A 23,186-nucleotide genomic window follows, 5' to 3' on the forward strand; every position below is an offset into this window, starting at 1 on the left:
AGAAAAAAAGGAGAAAACCAAAACAATTTGCAAATTTTGAAAACTTGCTGAGGATTCAAATAACTTTAACCCTGTAATTGGGTTGGATTGCTTTAAAATATGCTTTAAAAATACTACCACTGTCAGAGACTAGAATATGCCACTTCAAAATATGACTGTAAGAGACCAGAATATGCCACCCCAAAATATGACTGTAGGAGGCCAGAATATGCCACCTCAAATATGCCTCTTTGGCATAAGGATTACTTTGAGCTGATTATTTTGAGAACAGCAGACACAGGAAAAGCTCTAAAAACAGAGTAGAAGTTACCCTTTTATAAGGAAAATTTACATTTATAAAGAAAATCTCCATTTGTAATGGTGTCTCCTTCTCTCTACCAGGAAAATCAGGATGACTGTCAATCACAAGAGAGTCGCGTCTATGCAGAAGGTACTGACTTTAATCTACATAGCAAAACTTATTCTTGTCTAATGTGCTTTTCTTGGTCTCCTCCCTGTAACTGACTTTGCTATCATCCTTCTTCCTTTGGTTTAGCTAAAGGTGATATTTAGGCCTGAATCTAAGCCACCACTTTGAACTACACATTGCTCTGGGTATCTCCCATATATATATGAAATACAAATATTAATAAACTTGTTTGTTTTGCTCCTGTCAATTTGTCTTTTGTTACAAGGACCCTAGCCAAGAACTTACCATGGTAGAGACAAAATTATTTTTTCCTTACATAATTTATATTTTAATATGTACCACTAGCTGGCTGCAGGATCAATTTCTTCCAGTTTCCACACTAAATTCCCCATCTGCATGGGAAAAAAAAAAAATTGTTTTAAAGTTCAGTATTAATTTTCTCATTGTGTTGTTGTAGGAGTTATTAAGAAATTATTTTAGGCAGATAGAGAGGAAAAGGGCGACTTGGAAAGTTTTTATTTCCTTGAAAGCAGCTTCAGAAACATTTCTTGTTTTGCAGGAAAGCCCAGGGTCTTAGAGCTGGGCAGGCAACCTTTGATATGCAAATACTGGCCATTAGAAATTGGGTCCACCCAAATATGGAAATTCCCGCTGTCTTCTTCCTTGCCCCCACCTATCCCCACGCGTGTAGAACATCATGGTGCCCTGTATTTGCATATTAAAAGACTAGGGTGGGAGGGCCTTTTTTTTGTTTCTTTTTTTTTTTTTTTTTTTTTTTTTGCGGGCTATGTGAGTGACATTCCTGGTCAAAGCAATCCCCTGAGTCCTATGCAAATCAGACACCACCTCCTCCACTCTCCTCGTATAAGCAGCCACTTTTCCTCTGCACAAGGGATTTCCTCTCTTGGCTTTGGAGCCCCCTCTGTCTCTGTATGAGGGAGCTTCTTCCTCCTTACTTGCCTACTAAACTCTCTGCTCCGTAAAACACTCCACGTGTGTCCGTGTCATTTTATCTAACTCGACTAGAGACAAAGAACCCTGGTGATCCTCCACTCATCGGAGCCATATCAGTGTGTACTCTATTTTGAACTCAAATTACAAACACACTGCTTCTTTTTTAAAAGCAAATTACATGAGACATTAGAAGTCAGTTCATGAGTTTACCAGTCTCTCAACCTTTATGAGACTTCTCACCTTTGGAGTATGAACGCCCCTCACCATGAAACTGCTCAATGCGTTCAGCTTGCCCACTGGCCAACTGAGTAATAGAGAAAGAGTAATTCATGTAGAGCCAGCTGTGTGGGAGACTGGGGTTTTATTATTACTCAAATCAGTCTCCTTGAGCATTTGGGAATCAGAGTTTTTAAGGACAACTTGGTGAGTTGGGGAAGCCAGTGAGCCGGGAGTGCTGATTGGTCAGGTAGGAGGTGAAATCATAGGGAACTGAAGCTGTTCTCTTGCACTGAGTCAGTTCCTGGGTGGGTGGGGGGGGGGGGGGGGCACAAGATCAGATGTGCCAGTTTATCCATCTAGGTGGTGCCAGCTGATCCATCAAGTGCAGGAAAATATCTCAAGCACTGACCTTAGGAACAGTTTAGGGAGGGTCAGAATCTTGTGTCTTCCAGGTGCATGACTTCTAAACCATAGTTTCTAATCCTGTGGCTAATCTGTTAGTCCTACAAAGGCATTCTAGTCGCTGGGCAACAACGAGACTTGTTTTAGGAAAGGGCTGTTACTGTCTTTGTTTTAAACTATAAACTAAGTTCCTCCCAACGTTAGCCAGTCTATGCCCAGGAAATAACAAGGACAGCTTAAAGGTTAGAGGTAAGATGGAATCAGTTACTTTAGATCTCTTTCACTGTCTCAGTCCTAATTTTGCAAAGGCGGTTGCACCCGGTTGAAATTAAAGGTCTTCTACTTCAAAGTACTTGAGTCTCTTTTCTGAACTTCTCACTTTGATTGACATTTTGTGCTTGAAAATCCCAAATAACCAGTAGAAATAAACTATCTATAAACAAATGAAAGACTGATCTCGGATCAAGCAATAGATGAAAGAGACAAGCTGTAAAACTGGAATGGCTTACAAAGAGAAGGCAAGCATTTATGATCAGAGAACGTTGTGACACTATAAGAAGTTAATGAGAACCCCTTAAAAGATGTAAAAATAACTGTCCCTACAAACCAAGGAAGATAAGACGCCTAAGCAGGTGGCAAAGATTCTTTATTCTTACTTAATTCTCCATTTAGGTAATATGCTGAGTAGAGGATTTTGCCACATGTCCATCTGTTATTAAAGGGATATATCAGTTAAAAGAAAAAACAAAGGCTGTACTCAAGCTCTCTAGCTTACATTGTAAAAATTAAAACTTTATAAAATTTAATCTTTTTCAAAAGGGAGTCAACCTGTGAGAGGAATGAAAGTACAGCCACCTTTTCCTTTTATTTTAGTTCATCTTATTTTTATTTTATTTTTATTTTTTGTAATTTAACAGCAAGATGGGCAGCTGGACTTAATGAGCAGTGGAAGCTCATCTCTAGCAACAAAAATTCCCTCTTCCTTCCAGATTAAAATTGAGAGACCTGAAGCTTTTGCTACTTAATCGAATTGTTGGTTTCATGGAGATAATCAATGTTGTCAATAAAGAAGTATCTAATACATGGCCATGACAGAGTAAACAATGCATAAGGGAGTAAATTACATTTCACTTGAAATGCTTGCATTCTGCTATTGCATTTTTGTTTTTTATCTTGTAAAACTGTTTGTGTATACTGCTGGCAGAGTACAAATCAAGATAAATCTTTCTCTATTAAATACACTTAGAGTTCCAGGACTTTGCATTTTCCTACCTGGAAATAGACTCCCTGGTTCCCACTCCTTTCTCTTACCCCCTCCCCCATCTTTAATGCAATATCTTACCACCCTAACATTTAACACTTCTGAAAGACGAATTATACCAGTATCTCCTTCAGTCAGCAAAAATACTCAGGCTATGTAACTAGAGAAACACGCAGCTTTTACAAATGCCTGTCATCATATTTAGCACAAAGAGGTAACAATCTTCTTAAATAATACCTTTACATTTCTCTTTCTGTGACCTATGGACTTGAGGTGTAAGTAGTTTGCAGCTGAAGACTGTTAATTATCATCCTTGGCAATCATTTGCATTTATATAGCACCTTTTATAGGAGCAAATCAAATCATTAAAGCTATTATACTAATGAATGCAAGGCGGTAAGTGTCATTACTTCCATGTATGTGGTGATTCAGTGAGGGTCTCAGAGGAGCCAAGAGAGGAGCCAATTAAGTTCAGGTCACCCAGGTACCTTCCCAGACTCAAATGGTTCCTATGGAGCTCAAGGACCTTGAGAGAAGTTCTCCCAAACTGATGAGGTCATTTCTGAGCCTAATATAATAAGAAAATTATTTTCTAAAATTGTTGAGAGGCTCTGATTTTACATTTGTGACAGATAAACCCTGTGTATCAGCCTGCATCTGGAGGAGTCCAGCAGTCTTTTCTTGTAAATATATATCTTCATCAAAAAATCCACAAATTCCATCAGAGGTGTATTGTTCCTGATACTGACGGACTAGACATTTTGCTTAATCATACCCATCAAATTGAGTCTTTGAAAGGTTTTAGAACTGTAGGCTCTCAAGATTAAAACTGACATTGAGATTATCTGCTTTGATCCCTTCTGAATTTCCTCTATGGCAGTCTACCAAGAGGTCCACTAGCTTATATTTAATTCCAGATATACAGCCAAACAATCACTAATGAAAGAAATTCTGGGCGATAAGACAGGTAAGAGAAAAAAGTCTCTTATTCATGCAGCAGCTTTTAATCAATACTTATAAAACTTTACATAATGCCTTGCCAGTGCCACAACCTGAGGATACAGCAAAAAACAAGAGAAATACAGTTCCTATGCTCAGGAACATTTGCCAAATCCCTTTTTACCATCCTGTTAGGATTCCAAAACAGGTTGAGGAAGAATGGCACCTGCCTTCCCTGAGCATTACGCCTGAGAAGCTATAAAAGTCTGTTGGACTATCTTTTTACCTCTGCTCAGCCTTGTGCTTGCCTATGATAAACTGTTTCTGAATTCAGTAATTATTTTGGGGGCTGTTTATAAATACCGTGCGTATTTATAAAACAGAATTTTCTCCTTTCTTATAGGAAGAATACTGGTTCACATATTTTTCCCATTGCCTCAAGCATGGTGCCACCAGCAGACAGACTTTCTCAAAGTCAAAAATTGAAGCTTTGAAGTAACTAATAGCAAAGAAACATAACAACATTTACATTCTCAGTCTAGCAATTTTTTTGTTTCTATTCTTTTCTTTCTTTCTTTTTATTGGGTTGGAGTTTGGTGGGAGTGAGTCAGACTATTCGATCTCCAACTAACTTTGGGAATTGGAATGAGATAATGCACACTCCCACACCAACATTTTTATTACACCCTTCCCCAGGCATTTCTTTGAGGCTCAGTGGCATTTCCCAAGCAATCGAAAACAATTAAATGATTATTGTTCTGGTCCTGTGCTACTTTACTAACTGTCACATTAAGATGACAGATGCTTTCTTATTTATCCCAGGGCAATTTCTTTCTAACAACTCAATAGAATTGTCTGAAAGATGAGATGGCAAGGTCATAAAGACAGGGGGAGAGGCTGGCTATTCAGGTAGGGTCTAATGGAGTCTCCAGGACTCAGGATTTGGTCTTGCCAGACCTCAGATCACAATACTACAGATATGGCATCTTGGTATGTTGAGCATCTTAAGCAGAAGGAAATCAAGAAATCCACAGTAGCAGCAAAGTTGTCACTCTGACCTTCTGCCTTTATGTCCTGAAGCAGGTCATAAAAGAAGTCTCTGACTATCTCTGCTGAAAGTAAGTCAGAAGACCCTCGTTCCAGAGGGTCTTTACTCTTCATCTAGAAACCAAGAAGAAGCTGAAAAAGCAAGCCTTGGTAAGTTCCCTCCAGCTTATTACAATTAGATCCTACTCTTTGTCTTACAATCACACTTCTGCATGACTATCCATAAAAATAGGGTTTTCCATAGATCTTTGGGTCTTTATTTCTGAATGCTTCTATGTTGTATAAAACTACTAAATAAATTTATATATTTTTTCTAATTAATCTGCCTTTTGTTATAGAGGTGTCAGCCATGAACCTTGCAATGGGTGAGGAGAAAAATATATTATTTCTTTCTCTCCTACAGTCTTCAACTTTAAATAATTTTATTATTTATTTATTTATTTATTTATTTTGGCATAGCCAGAGTTCACTGGGGCCTTGGGACTAACCTTGTTAGCCATTTCATAAGACGTCAAAATATAAGTCGAATTTCTAAGCAGTAATTTTCAAAGAGAAATATAGCTTTTGCTGATTAGAATACTTATGTCTAAGATTTTAAGTGACTTATTTGCTAGTGTCAGTGTGCACTGAAAGATAAATATTAGTCAAAAGACTTGACTGTAAAAATATATGTAATATACTAAGAATAAAATAGAACAGAGCTAGTGGAGTGGACTATATAGAGTTAGAAATCAGCAGTTTAAATCTCAGCATCACCAGTTGCTAACTATGAAATTAATTACTTTGCATCTCAGTTGGTTTATCAGCAAAATTAGTGTAAGAACAGTTCCTAATTCGTGTGTTGTGAGAAACAAATGAATACAGAACACAGCTCTGAGTAAGCATTCAATATATATTTGCTATGTTTCTGAAATCACAGTAAAAAGATTTGCACAATCTAAAACCATATTTCATCCAAAGTCTGATGAACTCTCTGAGATCACAGTGGAATTTACTGCACTGGTGCTTCATAACTGCAGTTTACCACATTCACATTCTTCTCCTTTGGGTAGCTTTATCTAAGTTTTCCCAGAGTCTTACCATTTCTCACCACACCCCAGGCAAACTTTTCATTATTCTAAGACTCAGCACTTTTCTTTTCTTTTTTTTTTTTTTTTTTTTTTTTTTGAGACAGAGTCTCGCTCTGTCGCCCAGCCTGGAGTGCAGTGGCCGGATCTCAGCTCACTGCAAGCTCCGCCTCTCGGATTACGCCATTCTCCTGCCTCAACCTTCCAAGAAGCTGGGACTACAGGCGCCCGCCACCTCGCCCAGCAATTTTTTTTTTTATTTTGATTTATTTTTTTGATTGTGTAATTCAAGCATCTGACAATAGGTGGAAACAGGAAAGCACATTTAGGCCTCTTAATTCCCTAAAATCAGTAAATAAAGTCTACAAGTAATATGCTGATGAAGAAAACATAAAACAAAAATAGAAACCAATATAATCAAAAGCTTAAGGAGTTTAATAGACTATCCAGTTAAGTAAAATGACATCCATTCTATTTCTAGTGGGTCCCAATATTTATTTTTAGAAATTTACTTTTTGGGTTAATCCACAAGTTTAAAAATATTACAGTCTGCTTTATTTCAATGCTATTTTGAGGCAGTCTTATAAATATACAAATCAATCACTGAATAACAAGGTAAGAAAAAGTAAAGGGGATGGGAGATAAATCATACATAATATTTACACAGTACATTTATGCTATAAAGCCTGTGGTTCCATAGGTCTCTAGCTATCCCTCAAGGAAACTTCCTATGAGCACAGTAGCTGGAAAAGATCTTCCAGTTACCACATCTTTGGATCCTCTACAGTTTAGTGTTTTCCCCAAGGCCATGCTCATTCCGAGTAGCTCAAAGCTAATGACTGAACTTGGCAGGGGTATTATAGATGGGCCATTTCTGCTAACAGGAGACTTCTTTGATAGTTAATCTTCACTTTGTAGCTCTCCCTTGTCTGGGTTGAGACTTCTCCAGAAGTACATTGTAGCGTAAAACTTGTACTAACCAATCATTCTTCCTTCCCTCTCCTGTTTCCCAGGTTTCAGACCTGCATCATCGTCTGAAGAATCTCTCTGCCTACTCTTTCACTTTCTCATCTTTGTGTTTACAGACATTGCTTCCAATACATCTCTTGCATGGCTAATTCTATTTTGTCCTCTGTTTCTTGGAGAACTCTGATATAAAATTCTTATACTTCCTAGAAAAGTTGGGCAAAGTAGTCTTTAAAATATCTAAAGGCATTGAAAAGTTATCAGATAACAAAATTTTGAGGGCTAGGATTTGGGGTGTGGGGGGGCAAGAGGAAAACCAAAGAGATGAGCTTGGCAATTAGTACTACATTCCCTGTTGAGGAATTTGCTAACTCCGAAAGTCTTTTTGGAAAGTTTGAGAATGTAGGCAGAGAATTTGGCAGACAGAAAGGGCTGAGAGAACCAAAACTGGAGTTCAGGACCCACGAAGCAGGAAGGGTTCTGGCACATGCATAGGTTTCTGTTGGGACTTTAAAGGACTAAGCGTAGGAATAAGGGTGAAAGCTAAGAGAAGGATTAAGTTTCAGCTTCAAATTATCTCAGACCTTTATTGTATTAAGATGATCTGGTATTGCTATTGTCCCTGCTAGATACATGCCAGAAACAAAATTAAAATTTTTTTTGCAGAGTGAAAACATCTAGAGTCTCAAATTATGCTTACAATTTTTACATTTAATGTCATTCAATAAAAGCCCCAAACATACAAAAAGATTTAATCAAAAAACCAAGAAAAAGAGCAAATAAAATCTCCACCAGAGATATACATAAATGAATTTTCAAGTCCACTCTAAAATTGTGATTAATATGTTCAAGTAATTAAAATGCAAAGTGGACAATTTAGGCAGAGGACTGGAAACTGTATCAATTAGAAATCCTAGCACGGAAAAATATAATAACAAGGTAATATATATAAAATAAATATATATCTCTTCATTATTATATAAATATTTAACAAAATATAATACAATGTAATATAAAATATAAAAATATAATAAAGTAAAATTCAATCATTGGCATTAACAAATTAGACACATATAAAGTAAAAATTGGTAAACTGGAAGATGGTTCAAAAAATAAATATAGACTAAGTCATTGAGAAGCAAGATGACAGAAAATTAAAAAAGGAATAGAGAGATATCTATTATTTTAATAAAGATTATTAAACAAGTAATTGGAGTACTAGGAGCAAAAGTGAAACAGACTGGGCCAGGACAAATATTTGAACCTAATCATCATTCACCAACATATATGGATATTTATCTTAAGTGTAGATAAGTTGGAATACCCAATCATCTTCACGACATTCTCATTTTTTGGTGATGCTCAGACTGTAGCATCCATAGGAGTTATTGTACAACGTGACCACACAAGTATATGCTAAGAGATTCTTCAGTACTTATTTTGATAATACAAGTTTGCCTCTTAAAGTTGCCGTCAGAATCTAACTGTAACTTAAATATGGTTTCAATGTATACTTACAAAAATCTTCAGGATATTTTTATTCAGCTGTAACAAAACCAGCATTTAAAAATAGGTGGCCTAAAAAATAAGGCCTCAACTCCTTGCCATGATGTTTAAGACCCTGCATTACCAAGTCCTAACTGCTAAACTTCATCTACTCACATTCTTTCAATTATTTTATGTTTGAATTTACTTAGATTTTTATAAAACTTCAAAACTACTTTCTGTTTTCACAAAAGAAAAAAAAAATCCTAGCTTATTTTCATATTTTCAAGTATAAAATGTTATTTAACCAAAAGCACCTGATGTAATTTCTCAGTATATGCAATTGTTATGGGACAACTGAAACCAAAATAAAGAATATAGAGTATTTGAAAAATCTGAATGATAATGTTTACTTAATTTTTAGATACACATCATTTTTAGATATGCGTTGAATAGTGAATAAATTCAATGCATATCTAAAAATTAAATATATATTGCCAACCCCTCATAGAATGTTTTAAAACATAAGAAAAATAACCTCAATCAATTTTCAGAAGTAAAACTCGTAAGGCGACAGTGCAATAACACTATAAAATTAACAGTATTCACACTCACTGTAAGAAACAAACCATTGTTTTAAAAATTGCCAAAGTATTAGCAAATAATTAGTTTATATTATTAGCTTTCACCATAGACCACAATGAATTTTTGATGCCTTAAAGAATAAAATGTAAATTATAGAGTTGTAAAAATGAACACAGCAAAGACGATTTGGGTAACCTTAGCTTATGGAATGACTTTCTTATGATAAAAGTAATGAGATAAACTATACCCAAAAGATTTTAGGGGAGAGGCCAACATGGCTGACTAGAAGCAGCCAGCGTGCATCACTCTCATGGAAAGAAAGAGTAGCAAGTAATTACTATATCTTCAACTGGAACGTTCAACTGGAACACATTGGGATTCATCAAGGAAACAACTTGACCTGTGGAGAACAGAGAGGAGCGAGACGGGACAACTTCCCACTCGGGTGTGGCATGGAGCCAGGGGAGACTTTTCTACCTTGGGGAAATGATGAGTAATTGAGTCCCCAGGGACAGACACTTCTGCCATGGACCTTTGCAACCCTAGGCTCAGGCGATCCTCTTGTAAGCTCACCCCTCTGGAACCTCCAGACTGACACAAAGAGCTACGTGGAGTCTGGACAGAGCCTCTGCTTAGGCACACATGGAGTTCCAGGAGCCTTGAATCCCCAGGCATCCTAGCATTAGCAGTTGCAGCTCCAGGAGTGGGAAAGTCAGGCTCTCTTGCACACCTTCAGGAAAGGGGCCAAATCCGGGGGCTGAGCGGCAACAGACTGCAGGCCTCACCTCCCCTGCATCTCACAGGATAAGTAAGACCCTCTGGCCTGAGTCTCCAGCCAACTCTGTCTGGGCTCTTGGGCTGGTAGCAGTTCTCTATTTCCTTGGGATAGAGCTCCCAGAAAGAGAAACTGGTTGCCATTTTTGCTCTCTCGCGGCCCTTGCCACCATAGCCTTCAGGCTCCAGTGGTGATTAAGGAGTGGCACAGATCTCCAGCACAGCACAACCATCACACAAGAAAGTGGCCAGACTACTTTTTACATGGGTGCCTAATCCCACTTCTCATGGAATGAGACCCCCTCAATCTGGAACTCCAGTCACTACCCACTGGGCATCTTTGGCTGGTAACAGCTCTGTACTTGTGTAGGACAGAGCTCCCAGAGGGAGAGACTGACCTCTGCTTTTGCTGTCTTGCAGCCTTCACTAGTACAGCCTTCAACCTCTGGAGATCAAGCAGTGATAGGGAGTTTCATGGATCTCCAGCACAGCATAGCCATTCCAGGGAAAAGTATCTGGACTATTCTTCACACGGGTTGCCATCTCTGCTTCTGCCAACTAGGCTGGGCCTCCTGATCTGGACTCCAGCACAGCTACCCTGCTCTCACCTGAGCACATTAGTTAGAGGCAACTCTGCAGTTCTCCGAGGAAGAAATCCCGGTGACAATCCACCACCACTCTGCCATTGCAGTTGCAATGGTACCATCCTAACGCCCTTGGGCAGGGGAAAGAACAAAGGGTCCAGTTGCCGTGCTGCCACCTGCAGCACACTGCAGCCACTGTAAGATAGGAGTCCAGTCTCTCTTTCTTGTGAGCCCCCACTCTCTACTCTTCACCAAGCAGGGCCCCCAGCTTGGGACTGGAGAATAGCCATCCCACACACCCCTGAGCCTACTTACTATTAGTGGCTCTGTACTTCTTTGGGGAGGGGCTCCCAAATGCAACTGATAGCCCATCTGCCACTGCCACACAGTTTAGCCTCTGCTGCCTTCAGTCTGGGGAAGAAACAAAGAGCCTGAGGGTTTCACTGGAGCTTCCAGCATGCCACTGTCACTATATGGAGAGGAGTCCAGTCTGTCATCTTTGTGGGCCTTCAATCCTCCTTCTCTTTACCAAGTAGAGCCCTCAGCATGGGCTAGCAGAGAATCTGCACCACTCCCTGGACATTCCCAGTAAGAGCAGCTCTGCATCTCTCTGAGGTGGAGGTCCCAGAGGCAACCAGAAGCACCACTGCCACTGCCACTGCAGGGCTACTCCCATTGCTACCCCCAGATTGGGGAAGGAGCAAAGGCCCTGAGTGCTTTAACCTGCAGCTTTAACTCTAGAAAGCTGCAGTTGCTCTAAGGAGAAGGCCAGTTGGCCTCGACCAGGTTCCACACACCCCCTCAATTCATCACCAGGCAGGGACTTCCTGTCTTGGCCCACAACATAGCTGACCCATCCCGGGCTGATGACACTAATTGATAGTGGTTCCACATCTCTTCGGGATGGAATCTCAAGAGACCAGTGAAAGACCCTCTGCCACAACCATGGCTGAGGTCCTTTCCCCTGCTTCCTCCAAGCTGGGAAGGGAACATAAAGCCTGCTTCCGAATAACCTTATGGTAAATAGCAAAATTAAGGCAGAAATCAAGATATTCTTTGAAACTAATGAGAATGTACAATATACCAGAATATCTGGGATACAGCTAAGACAGTGTTAAGAGGGAAGTTTATAGCACTAAACACCCACATCAAAAAGTTAGAAAGCTCTAAAATTAATAATCTAACATCACTACTAGAGGTACTAGAAAAGCAAGAGCAAACCAACACCAAAGCTAGCAGAAGAAAAGAAATAACCAAAATCAGAGATGAACTGCCGGAGATTGAGATGCAAAAACCCCTATAAAGATCAACAAATTCAGGAGTTTCTTATTTGAAAACATTAATCAAATACATGGACTGCGAGCTAGACTAATTAAAAGAAAAAAGAGAAAAGATCCAAATCAACACAATTAAAAATGACAAAGCAGATATTGCCACTGACCTCACAGAAAATACAAAAAAAAAAAAAAAAAACGGAGACCATTATGAATACTTCTCTGCATGTAAACTAGAAACTCTAGAAGAAATGGACAAATTCCACCCATACAGTCTCCCAAGTTTGAGAGGAAGAAACTGAATCTCTGAACAGACCAATAAAGAGTTCTAAAATTGAATCAAGAATAGAAAGCTTACCAACCAAAAAGCTCAGGACCAGATGAATTTACAGCTGAATTCTACCACAAGTATACAGAAGAGCTGGTACCATTTCTACTGAAACTATTCCAAAACATTGAAAAGGAGGGGCTCCTCTCTAACTCATTGTATGAGGCCACAATCATCTTGACACTAAAACCTGGCAGAGACATACACACACACAAACATACACACACACATACAAAAATTCAGGCCAATATTCTTGATGAACATAGATGCAAAAAGCCTCAAAAATACTAGCAAACCAAATCCAGTAGCACATCAAAAAGCTAATCCACCATGATCAAGTAGGCTTCATCCCCAGGATGCAAGATTGGCCCAACATATGCAAATAAATAAATGTGATTCATGACATAAATAGAACTAAAAACAAAATCACAAGATTATATCAATAGATGTAGAAAAGGCTTTGTATAAAATTCAACATTCCTTCATGTTAACAGCCCTCAATAAACTAGGCATTGAAAGAACATACTTCAAAATAATAAGAGCCATCTATAACAAAACCACAGCCAACATTATATTGAATGGAAAAAAGCTGGAAGCATTCCTCTCCAAAACTCTAACAAGAGAAAGATGCTCTCCTTCACCACTCCTAGTCAGCATAGTACTGGAAGTCCTGACCAGAGCAATCAGGCAAGAGAAACAAATACAAAACATCTAAACAGAAAGAGAGGAGGTCAAACTATCCCTGTTTGCAGATACCATGATTCTATATCTAGAAAACCTCATAATCTCTTCCCAAAGGCTCTTTAATATGATAAACAACTTCAGCAAAATTTCAGGTTACAAAATCAACTCAATGTCTAAAAAATCAGTAGCATTTCTATACAACAACAACTGTCAGGAGCCCTCCTTTCTCCTACCTAGCACTTCTCTGCCCCACTCTGATATCACTACCAATGACATTCTTTACAGAACTAGAAAAAAAAATTAAAATTCTTATGGAACCAAAAAAGAGCCTGAAGAGCCAAGGAATTCTAAGCAAAAAGTACAAAGCTGGAGACATCAGGCGACCTGACGTCAAACTATACTACAGGGCTACAGTAACCAATATAGCATAGTACTGGTACAAAACCAGACACGTAGGCCAATGGAGCAGAATAGGGAACCCAGAAATACGGCCACACACTGATGACCATCAGATCTTTGACAAAGCAGACAAAAACCAGCAATGGGAAAAGGACTGCCTATTCAATAAATGATGCTAGAATAACTGGCTAGTCATACACAGAAGATAAAAACTAGACCCCAACCTTAAACCATGTACAAAAATCAACTCAAGATGAACTAAAGACTTAAATGTCAAATGAAAAGCTATAAAAACCCTGAAAGACAACCTAGGAAATACCATTCTGGACACAGGACTTGACAAGGCTTTTATGGCAAAGTTGCCAAAACCAATTGCAACAAAACAAAAAATTGACAAACGGGATACAATTAAACTAAAGAGCTTCTGCAGAGCAAAAGAAACTATCAACAAAGTGAACAAACCACAGAATAGGAGAAAATATTTGCAAACTATGCATTCAACAAAGATCTAATATCCAGAATCTATAAGGAACTTAAACAAATTTATAAGCAAAATCAAACAACCCTATTAAAAAGTGGACAAAGGACATGAACAGACACTTTTCAGAAGACGATATACATGCAGTATATATAAGCCTATAAAAATGCTCAATGTTACTAATTATTAGAGAATTGCAAATCAAAACCACAGTGAGATACCACCTTACATTATTCAGAATGGCTATTAGTAAAGAGTCAAAAAATAACAGATGCTGCTGAAGTTACAAAGAAAAGGGAACGTTTGTACACTGTTGGTGGGACTGTAAATTGGTTCAGCCATTGTGAAAAGTAGTGTGGCAATTCCTCAAATAACTTATAACTGAGCTGCCATTTGATCCAGTAATACTTTTATTAGGTATACACCCAAAAGAATATAAATTTTTCTACCATAAAGACACATGAACACAGATGTTCACTGTGGCATTATTCACAGTAGCAAAGACATGAAATCAACCTTAGTGTCCATCAGTGGTAGACTGGATAAAATAAAATGTGGTACTGTGGTACATTCACACCACTGAATACTATCCAGCCATAAGAAAGAGTGAGATCATGTCCTTTGCAGGGATATGGATGGAACGGAGGCCATGACCTAACACAGGAACAGAAAACTAAATACCACAAACTCTCACTTATAAGGGAGTGCTAAATGATGAGATCACATCGACACCACATAGAGGGCAACAACACACACTGGGGCCTGTTCGGGGTTGGAGGGTGGCAGGAAGGGGAGGATCAGAAAAATTACCTATTGGGTACTATGCTTATTACATGTGTGATGAAATAATCTGTATACCAAACCCCAGTGACAAGCAGTTTACCTATATAACAAATCTGCACATATACCTCTGAACCTAAAATAAAAGTTAAAAAAAGTTTTCAGAAAATAGGTAATCTAATATTTTTGAATATCAAAAATATCATAATATTTAAAGGAAAACTGAGAGACACATTCGCACAAAATTTTACAGAATAATAGATTAATGTTATTTTATACATATTTCTAGACAACTGTTAAGGGACTCTAATGTTTTTATTTCTCTAATAGTGCATATCTGTTTCTTTTACCACTGTGTTTTTATTGCCTTTAATCATACTTAAGCCTGTTTTCTCAACTATCAAAGTTCTGCTTGTTCTAAAGGTAAAATGCACACAATTAAATATGTCTCCTCAGTAAAACAGCTCCATTATAAGATGACTCAGATGGGAAAATGAACTAGCTTCTGACCTGTACATGCTATTTTTAATCTAGATAGTCTTATTTTATACAGTCTAAATCAATATAAATCATGTAAAAGGTCTCATCTTTTGAATGAGCATCATTTTCTGATCAAAATATATTTTCTGTCTCTATGAGAAGTAACATTTCATCTTGAGAATAAAATTTTGATATAGTCTAACATAATCATAAAAATAACAGTTACAAATATGAACACACTTAGAAATGAATATCATTAGAAAGTGAATAAAGTATAGTTGTTAAAAGGGGAAAATTCCAGGACTATTCACCTAGGTTTGTATATGTTTAATATAATAAATACATTGGTTAAATTAAATCCATACATCCCCGTATATATCTCCATATATATGTATATAAACCCATATATATGGATATTTATTTATTTACATATTTACATAATAAATATAGGTTGGTGCAAAAATGATTGTGTTTTTTGCCATTACTTTGCATAATTTCCAATTGCAATTACTTTTGCACCAACATGTATGTATACACACACACACATATACATATGTGTGTGTATATATATGTATAAAATTTGGAATTGTACCTACTTAGAGGTATTATTATTATTTGGACAGAATTAACTAATTAGCTTTGCTCAGAGAAATTTAAAAGCCTATGTATTTTATTATTTACAGACACCCAATAATTATATAAAGAAATACGTCAAATTTATCAATAAAGACATTAAACAAAAATATAATGAATTACCTTAGTTTACTCCTAAATTATCAAATCTAAAACTAATACTCACTCTTACAAAGTATGTTAAGATAAACATGCTAATATATTGTTGATGTTAGCGCAAAGAGAAAAGTTTTTCGGAGAGCAATTTTCCAAGAAGTCTTAAAAATATCCATACCCTTTGGTCTGTGTATTCTACTTCTCAGAATGTGCACTATAGAAATTATCAAAAATTCTGACCAAAATGTACAAGCATGTCAATCAAGCCATAATTTATAATATTAAGAACAGAAATAATCTGACATTTCCAATAGTGCTATAAAATAATAAAATAAATTACAGTCTATCTCTATGTTAGACAACTATATAGCATTAAAAATTGCATTCTCAAAAAGTCTTAATGTCATGGGAAGCTAAAATTATAAAGTTAATTGAAACTGATTATAAACAATAGTGTTAACTCAGCATAATTTTGACTAACACATTTAATATCAAGAATGTTTTTAGACTAAATTTTATTTGTACTTGAAATTTTTTTCAAAATTTTCATATTTTCTCATTTGGGATAGCCTACTTTTATTTATTGTCTCTCTTTTCCCTTTCTCTTTAGTCTTTAGGTACAGAGAGTTAAATTAATCTTATTTCTTAGTTCACTGCATGTTATTATCGTCAATGAATTTTATTTTATTTTACCTCAACCTCATTTCACATATGTACATGTGTAAAATCTTAGGAACACGTGTATTGTTACAGTTTTTTTTTTTTTTTTTTGAGATGGAGTCTCACTCTGTCATCCAGGCTGGAGTGCAGTGCTGGGATCTCATCACTGCAACCTCTGCCTCCTGGGTTCAAGCGATCCTCCTGCGTCAGCCTCCTGAGTAGCTGGTATTATAAGCGAACGCCACCGAGCCTGGCTAATTTTTGTATTTTTAATGAGATGATGTTTCACCATGTTGGTCTCAAACTCCTGACCTCGTGATCCACCCACCTTGGCCTCCCAAAGGGCTGGGATTACAGGCATGAGCCACTGTGTCCAGCCTATTTTGCTTTTGTAATGCAACAAAATACAAATTTGTAAGTAAAAATGTAGTCTATTTTTTATATATTTTGTTTCTTTTATTCTTTAATTTTTGTGGGTCCAAGTAGGTGAATATATTTATGGGGTACATGAGATATATTGAAACAGGCATGCAATGTGAAATAAGCACACCATGGAGAATGTGGTGTCCATCCCCTCAAGCATATTCCACTCTTCAAGTTATTTTAAAATATACAATTTAGTTATTAGTGACTATAGCCACTGTATTGTGCAATCCAATAGTAGGCCTTATTTATTCTTTCTGTGTTTTTTTGTACCTATAACCAACTTCACCTCCCCTACATTCCCCACTAACCTTCTCAGCTCTGGTAACCATCCTTCTACTCTCTGTGTCCATAAATTCAAATGTTTTGGTGTTTAGATCCCACACATAAGTGAGAACTTGTGATGTTTGTCTTTCTGCACCTGGCTTATTTCACTTAACATAATCGTCTTCAGTTCCATCCATGTTGTTGAAAATGACTAGATCTCATACCTCATTATGGCTGAATAATACTCCTTTTTGTATACATACCACATTTTTCTTATCCATTCATCTGCTGATGGACACTTAGGTTGAACCATCTTTGCATCCCCAGGGTAAATCCCACTTGGTCACGATAAATGATCTTTCCAATGTATTGTTGAATTCAGTTTGCTAGTATTTTGTTGAGAATTTTTGCATCAATATTCATCAGAGATAGTGGCTTGTAGTTTTCTTTTTATTTAATGTGTCTTTGTCTGGTTTTCGTGTCAGGGTAATATTGGCCTGGTAGAACGAGTTTGGAAGTATTTCCTCCTCTATTTTTTGGAATAGTTTCAGAAAGATTGGTATTAGTGCTTTTTGAAATGTTTGGTAGAATTCTATAGTGAAGAAATCAGGTAACAGACTTTTGTTTACTGGAACTCTTTATCATGGCTTTGATCTTGTTACTTGCTATTTGATCTATTCAGGATTTGGACTTAATGGTTCAGTCTTGGTAGATTGTATGAAGCTAGGAATTTGTCCATTTATTCTAGATTTTCCAATTTTTTGGCATATAGTTGCTCACAGTAGCCACTAATGAACCTTTGAATTTCTGTGGTATCAGTTGTAGTATCTCCCTTTTCATTTCTGATTTTGTTTATTTGGATCATCTCTCTTTTTTTCTTAGTCTGGCTAATGGCTTGTCAATTTTGTTTAACTTTTCAACAAACAGCTTTTTGTTTCATTGATCTTTTGCATTGCTTTTTTCATTTCAATTGTATTTATTTCCACTCTGATCTTTATTATTTCTTTTCTGCTACTAATTTTGGGTTTGGCTTGCTCTTGCTTTTCTTTTCTTTTGCTTTTTTTGTTTGTTTGTTTGTTTTGCAGAGTCTCACTGTGTCGCCCAGGCTGGAGTGCAGTGGGACCATCTCGACTCACTGCAACCTCTGCCTCCCAGGCTCAAGCGATTCTCCTGCCTCAGCCTCCTGAGTAGCTGGGATTACAGGTGCATGCCACCATGCCCAGCTAATTTTTGTATTTTTAGTAGAGACAGGGTTTCACCATGTTGGTCAGGCTGGTCTTGAATTCTTGACCTTGTGATCCACTCAACACAGCCTCCCAAAGTGCTGGGATTACACATGTGAGCCACCACACCTGGCTGGTTTTCTAGTTCATAAAGTTTCAACATTAGACTGTTCATTTGAAGCATTTTTTTTTTTCTTGAGGTAGGCTGTTATAGCTATAAATTTTGCTTTTTCTGTATCCCTTAGGTTTTGGCATGTTGTGTTTTCATTACCATATGTTTCAAGATTTTTTTCAATTTCATTCCTAATTTCTTCATTGATCCACTAGTCATTCAGGAGCATATTATTTAATCTCCATGTATTTGTATGGTTTCCAACATTCCTCCTGTAATTAATTTCTAGTTTTATTCCACTGTGGTCAGAGAAGATGCTTGATATTATTTCAAATTTTTGAAAGTTTTAAGACTTGTTTTCTCATCTAACACATGGTCTATCCTTGAGAGTAATTCATGTGCTGTGGAAAAGAATATGTATTCTACAGCATGGATGAAATGTTCTGTAAACATCTATTAGATCCACTTGGTCTACACTACAGATTAAGTCTGATGTTTCTTTATTAATTTTCTGTCTGGGAGATTTATCCAATGCTGAAAGTGGGGTATTAAAATCTCCAGCTATTATTGTGTGGGGACCTGTTTTTCTCTTTAGCTCTAATAATACTTCCTTTATATATCTGGGTACTCCCATGTTGACTGTATATATATGTAAAACTGTTATGTCCTCTTGGTAAATTGACCTCTTTATCATTATATAGTGACCTTCTTTGTCTCTTCTCATAGTTTTTGTCTTGAAATCTATTTTGTCTGATGTAAGTATAGTGACTCCTGCTCTTTTGTTTGGTTTCCACTATCACGGACTATCTTTTTCCATCCCTCTATTTTCAGTCTGTGTATCTTTATAGGTGAAGTATGTTTCTTACAGGCAACAGATCAATGGGTTTTGTTTTTTCATCCATTCAGCTAGTCTCTGTCTCGACTGGAGAGTTTAGTCCATTTACATTCAATGTTATTATTGGTAAGTATGAACTTACTCCTGCCATTTTGTTATTTGTTTTCTGGTCTTCTCTTTCTTTTTTTCTTTCCTTCCTGTCTTCCTCTAGTGAAGATGATTTTATCTGGTGATATGATTTAGTTTCTTGTTTTTTATTTTTTGTGTATTCATTGTATGAATTTTCATTTGAGATTATAACAAGGCTTGCAAATACTATCTTATAATCCATTATTTTAGCCAGATAACAACTTAACACTGTTTGCATAAACAAAGAAAAAGAAAACTAATAAAAAACTCTATGCCTTAACTTTGTCCCCTAACTTTTTAACTTTTCATTGTTTCTACTCATATCTTATTGCAGTGACAATGTTTTAAAAAGTTGTTGTAGTTATTGTTGATTGATTCCTCATTTAGTCTTTCTTTCTTTTTTTTTTTTATTTATTATACTTTAAGTTCTAGGGTACATGTGCATAACGTGCAGGTTTGTTACATATGTATACTTGTGCCATGTTGGTGTGCTGCACCCATCAACTCGTCATTTAGTCTTTCTACTTAGGATAAGAGTAGTTTACACATCACAGTTACAGCGTGTTATAATATTCTGTGTTTTCCTTTGTACTTACTATTACCAGTGATTTTTGTACCTTCAGGTGATTATTTATTGCTCATAAATGTCCTTTTCTTTATGATTGAAGTACTCCCTTCAGCATTTCTTGTAGGGCAGGTCTGGTATTAATGAAACCCATCAACTTTTGTTTGTCTGGGAAAGTCTTTATTTCACCCTTCATGTTTGAATGATATTTTCAATGGATATACTATTCTAGGGTAAAAGGTTTTTTTTTTCTTTTTCCTTCAGCACTTTAAATATATCATGCCACTCTATCCTGGCCTGTAAGGTTTCCACTGACAAATCTGCTGCCAGATATATTGGAGTTTCATTGTATGTCATTATTTTTTTTCTCTTGCTGCTTTTAGGAATCTTTTTTTATCCTTGACCTTTGGGAGTTTTATTATAAAGTGTCTCCACATAGTCTTCTTTTGGTTAAATATGTTTGGTGTTCTATAGCCTTCTTATACTTGGATATTGATATCTTTCTCTAGGTTTGGGAAGTTCTCTGCTTTTACCCCTTTGAATAAACTTTGTACCACTATCTCTTTCTCTACCTCCTCTTTAAGGCCAATTACTCTTAGATTTGCCCCTTTGAGATTATCTTCTAGATCTTCTAGGCATCATTCTTTGTTTTTTATTCTTTTTTTCCTTTTATCTCCTCTGTGCATTTTCAAATAGCTGTCTTCAAACTCACTAGGTCTTTATTCTGCTTGATCAATTATGCTATTAAAGGACTCATGCATTCTTCAAAATGCCAGTTTCATTTTTCTCATCCAGGATTTCTGCTTAATTCTTTTAAATTATTTCAATTTCTTTGTCAAATATATCTGATAGGATTCTGAATTCCTTCTTTATGTTATCTTGAATTTTTTTTGAGTTTCTTCAACACAGTTATTTTGAATTATATGTCTGAAAGGTCACATATCTGTGTTTCTTCAGGACTAGTCCCTGGTGCCTTATTTAGTTTATTTGGTGAAGTCATGTTTTCCTAGATGGTGTGAATGCTAGTAGATGTTCTTCAGTGTCTGGACATTGAAGAGTTAGGTATTTATTGTAGTCTTCACTGTCTGGGCTTATTTGTAGCCATCTTTCTTGGAAAAGCTTTCCAGATATTTGAAAGGACTTGGGTGTTGTTATGTAAGCAGTATCTGCTTTAAAGGTCACCCCAAGCCAGTAACCCTGTAGTTCTTGCAGACTTGTAGGGGTACCACCTTGATAGTCTTGGGCAACGTCCAGGAGAATTCTCTGGATTACCATGCAAATACTCTTATTTTCCTCCCTTACGTCCTCCCAAACAGACAGCATCTGTCTTTCTGTCCTAAAGCAAGGGGTGCAATGACACAAGTACCCCTGTGGCCACCACTACTATGACTGCACTGGGTCAGACCTGAAGCCAGCATGGCATTGGGCCTCACCCAAGGCAGGCTGTAACCACTTTCTGGCTACTGCCTATGTTCGTTCAAGGGCCTGGGACTCTATAATCAGCCAGTGGCTAAGACAGCCAGGCCTGTATACTTCCCTTGAGGATAGCAAAGTCCCCCAGGCTCTGGGTGGATTCAGAAGTTTCATCTGGCAATCAAGGACATCTAAGGTTTTTGAAGTCTACCTGGTGTTCTATTTTACTGAAGCTAAGCTGGAACTCAAACCACAAGAGCAGTTCTTGCCACTCTTCCTTCCCCTTTTCAAAAGCAGAGGAGCCTTACCTCATAGCCACTGCCACCTTAGGCCACGAGGAGTACTGCCAGGCTACCACAAATGTTTCCTTAAGGCCCAAGGTCTCTTAAGTCGTCTTGTGGTGAATGTTTCCTGGCCTAGCATTCACCCTTCAGGGCAGTGGGCTCCCCACTGGTCCAGAAAGGGTCCAGAAATGCCACCCAAGAATCAAATCCTGGAATCAGAGACCTCAAGAGCCCACTTGCCTTTCTCTCCTTCTGTGGCCATATTGGTACTTAAGATGTAAGACAGAGTCTCCTTTACTTTTCCATCCACTTTTCTCAAGCAGAAGGATTTTTGCCCTGTAGCCACCATAGCTGGTAATGTGTTGAGTCTCAACTGAAGCCAGCAGGGCTCACCCAGGGCCCCTGATGTAGTACCTGGGTAATGTTGCTGGTTATTCAGGGCCCAGGGACTCTTTAGTTAGCAGGTAATAGATACTGCCAGGACTGGATCCTTTCATTTGAGGTAGTGGGTTCCCTTCTGGCCCAGTGTGTCTAGAAGTGTCATCTGGGAGCCAGGGCCTGAAACACGGGCCTCATGACTCTTACCAGTGCCCTATGCTACTATAAATGAGCTGGTATCCTAGAAGCAAGACAAAGTCCTCCCCACTTTTCCCTCTCCTCTCCTGAAGAGGAAGGAAGAGGTCTTTTTGGAACTGCATGCTGTGCAGCCTGGGGTTAGGGGAGGGGTGATGCCAGCACTCTCTTTTCTGCCCCAACCGTTGTCTTAGTATGTTCCATTCTCCACCCCCCCAGTCCACCATCTCTGGGCCTAGTTCAGCACTGAAACTCACCTAAGCATTGCAGTCCTTATGGCCTAGACTGCCTTTCATGTTTACTTGGAGACAAAGAGTGCTGTAGTCCTTAGTGGTAAGATTCGTAGGTACTCAAGTTTGTACCACTGGGATTGGCAATTTCCCTTGGCTGGAGCTGGTTTAAATGCTGCCTCCATGGGCAGACATCAGCTGAGTTTGGTCCGGTTTTTCTTCCTGCTCTAACAGGGGACAGCACTGCGTTCAGTACCTTACAATTGCTGTGTTCTCCTGGATCCAGAGATGCTCTCCATATCTTGTCACCACAGCTAGGGGGTTGGGGAGAGGTGGTGTTGGTGATTAAGGACTGTTTTCTCTATCTCTTCAGTGCCTCTTTCAATGACATAAAGTTCAAACCAGGCTCTTCAGTGCTCAATTGATTTTTTTGTTCTTATGATGATGTCTTTTTTATGTAGATAATTTTTACTTGATGTCCTTGCACGGGTGTGATTGGTGGAGTTTTCTGTTTCACCATCTTGCTTTGCTTCCTCAGTTTATTTTTCTTTATCTCAAACTATAGTGGAATGATTTTAATAAAGTAAATTGAAAAAGTAAATTTTTCAGACTCAAGGATCAGGGTTTA

The sequence above is a fragment of the Rhinopithecus roxellana genome, chromosome 12, assembly GCF_007565055.1.
Source record: "Rhinopithecus roxellana isolate Shanxi Qingling chromosome 12, ASM756505v1, whole genome shotgun sequence".
Lineage (NCBI taxonomy): Eukaryota > Metazoa > Chordata > Mammalia > Primates > Cercopithecidae > Rhinopithecus > Rhinopithecus roxellana.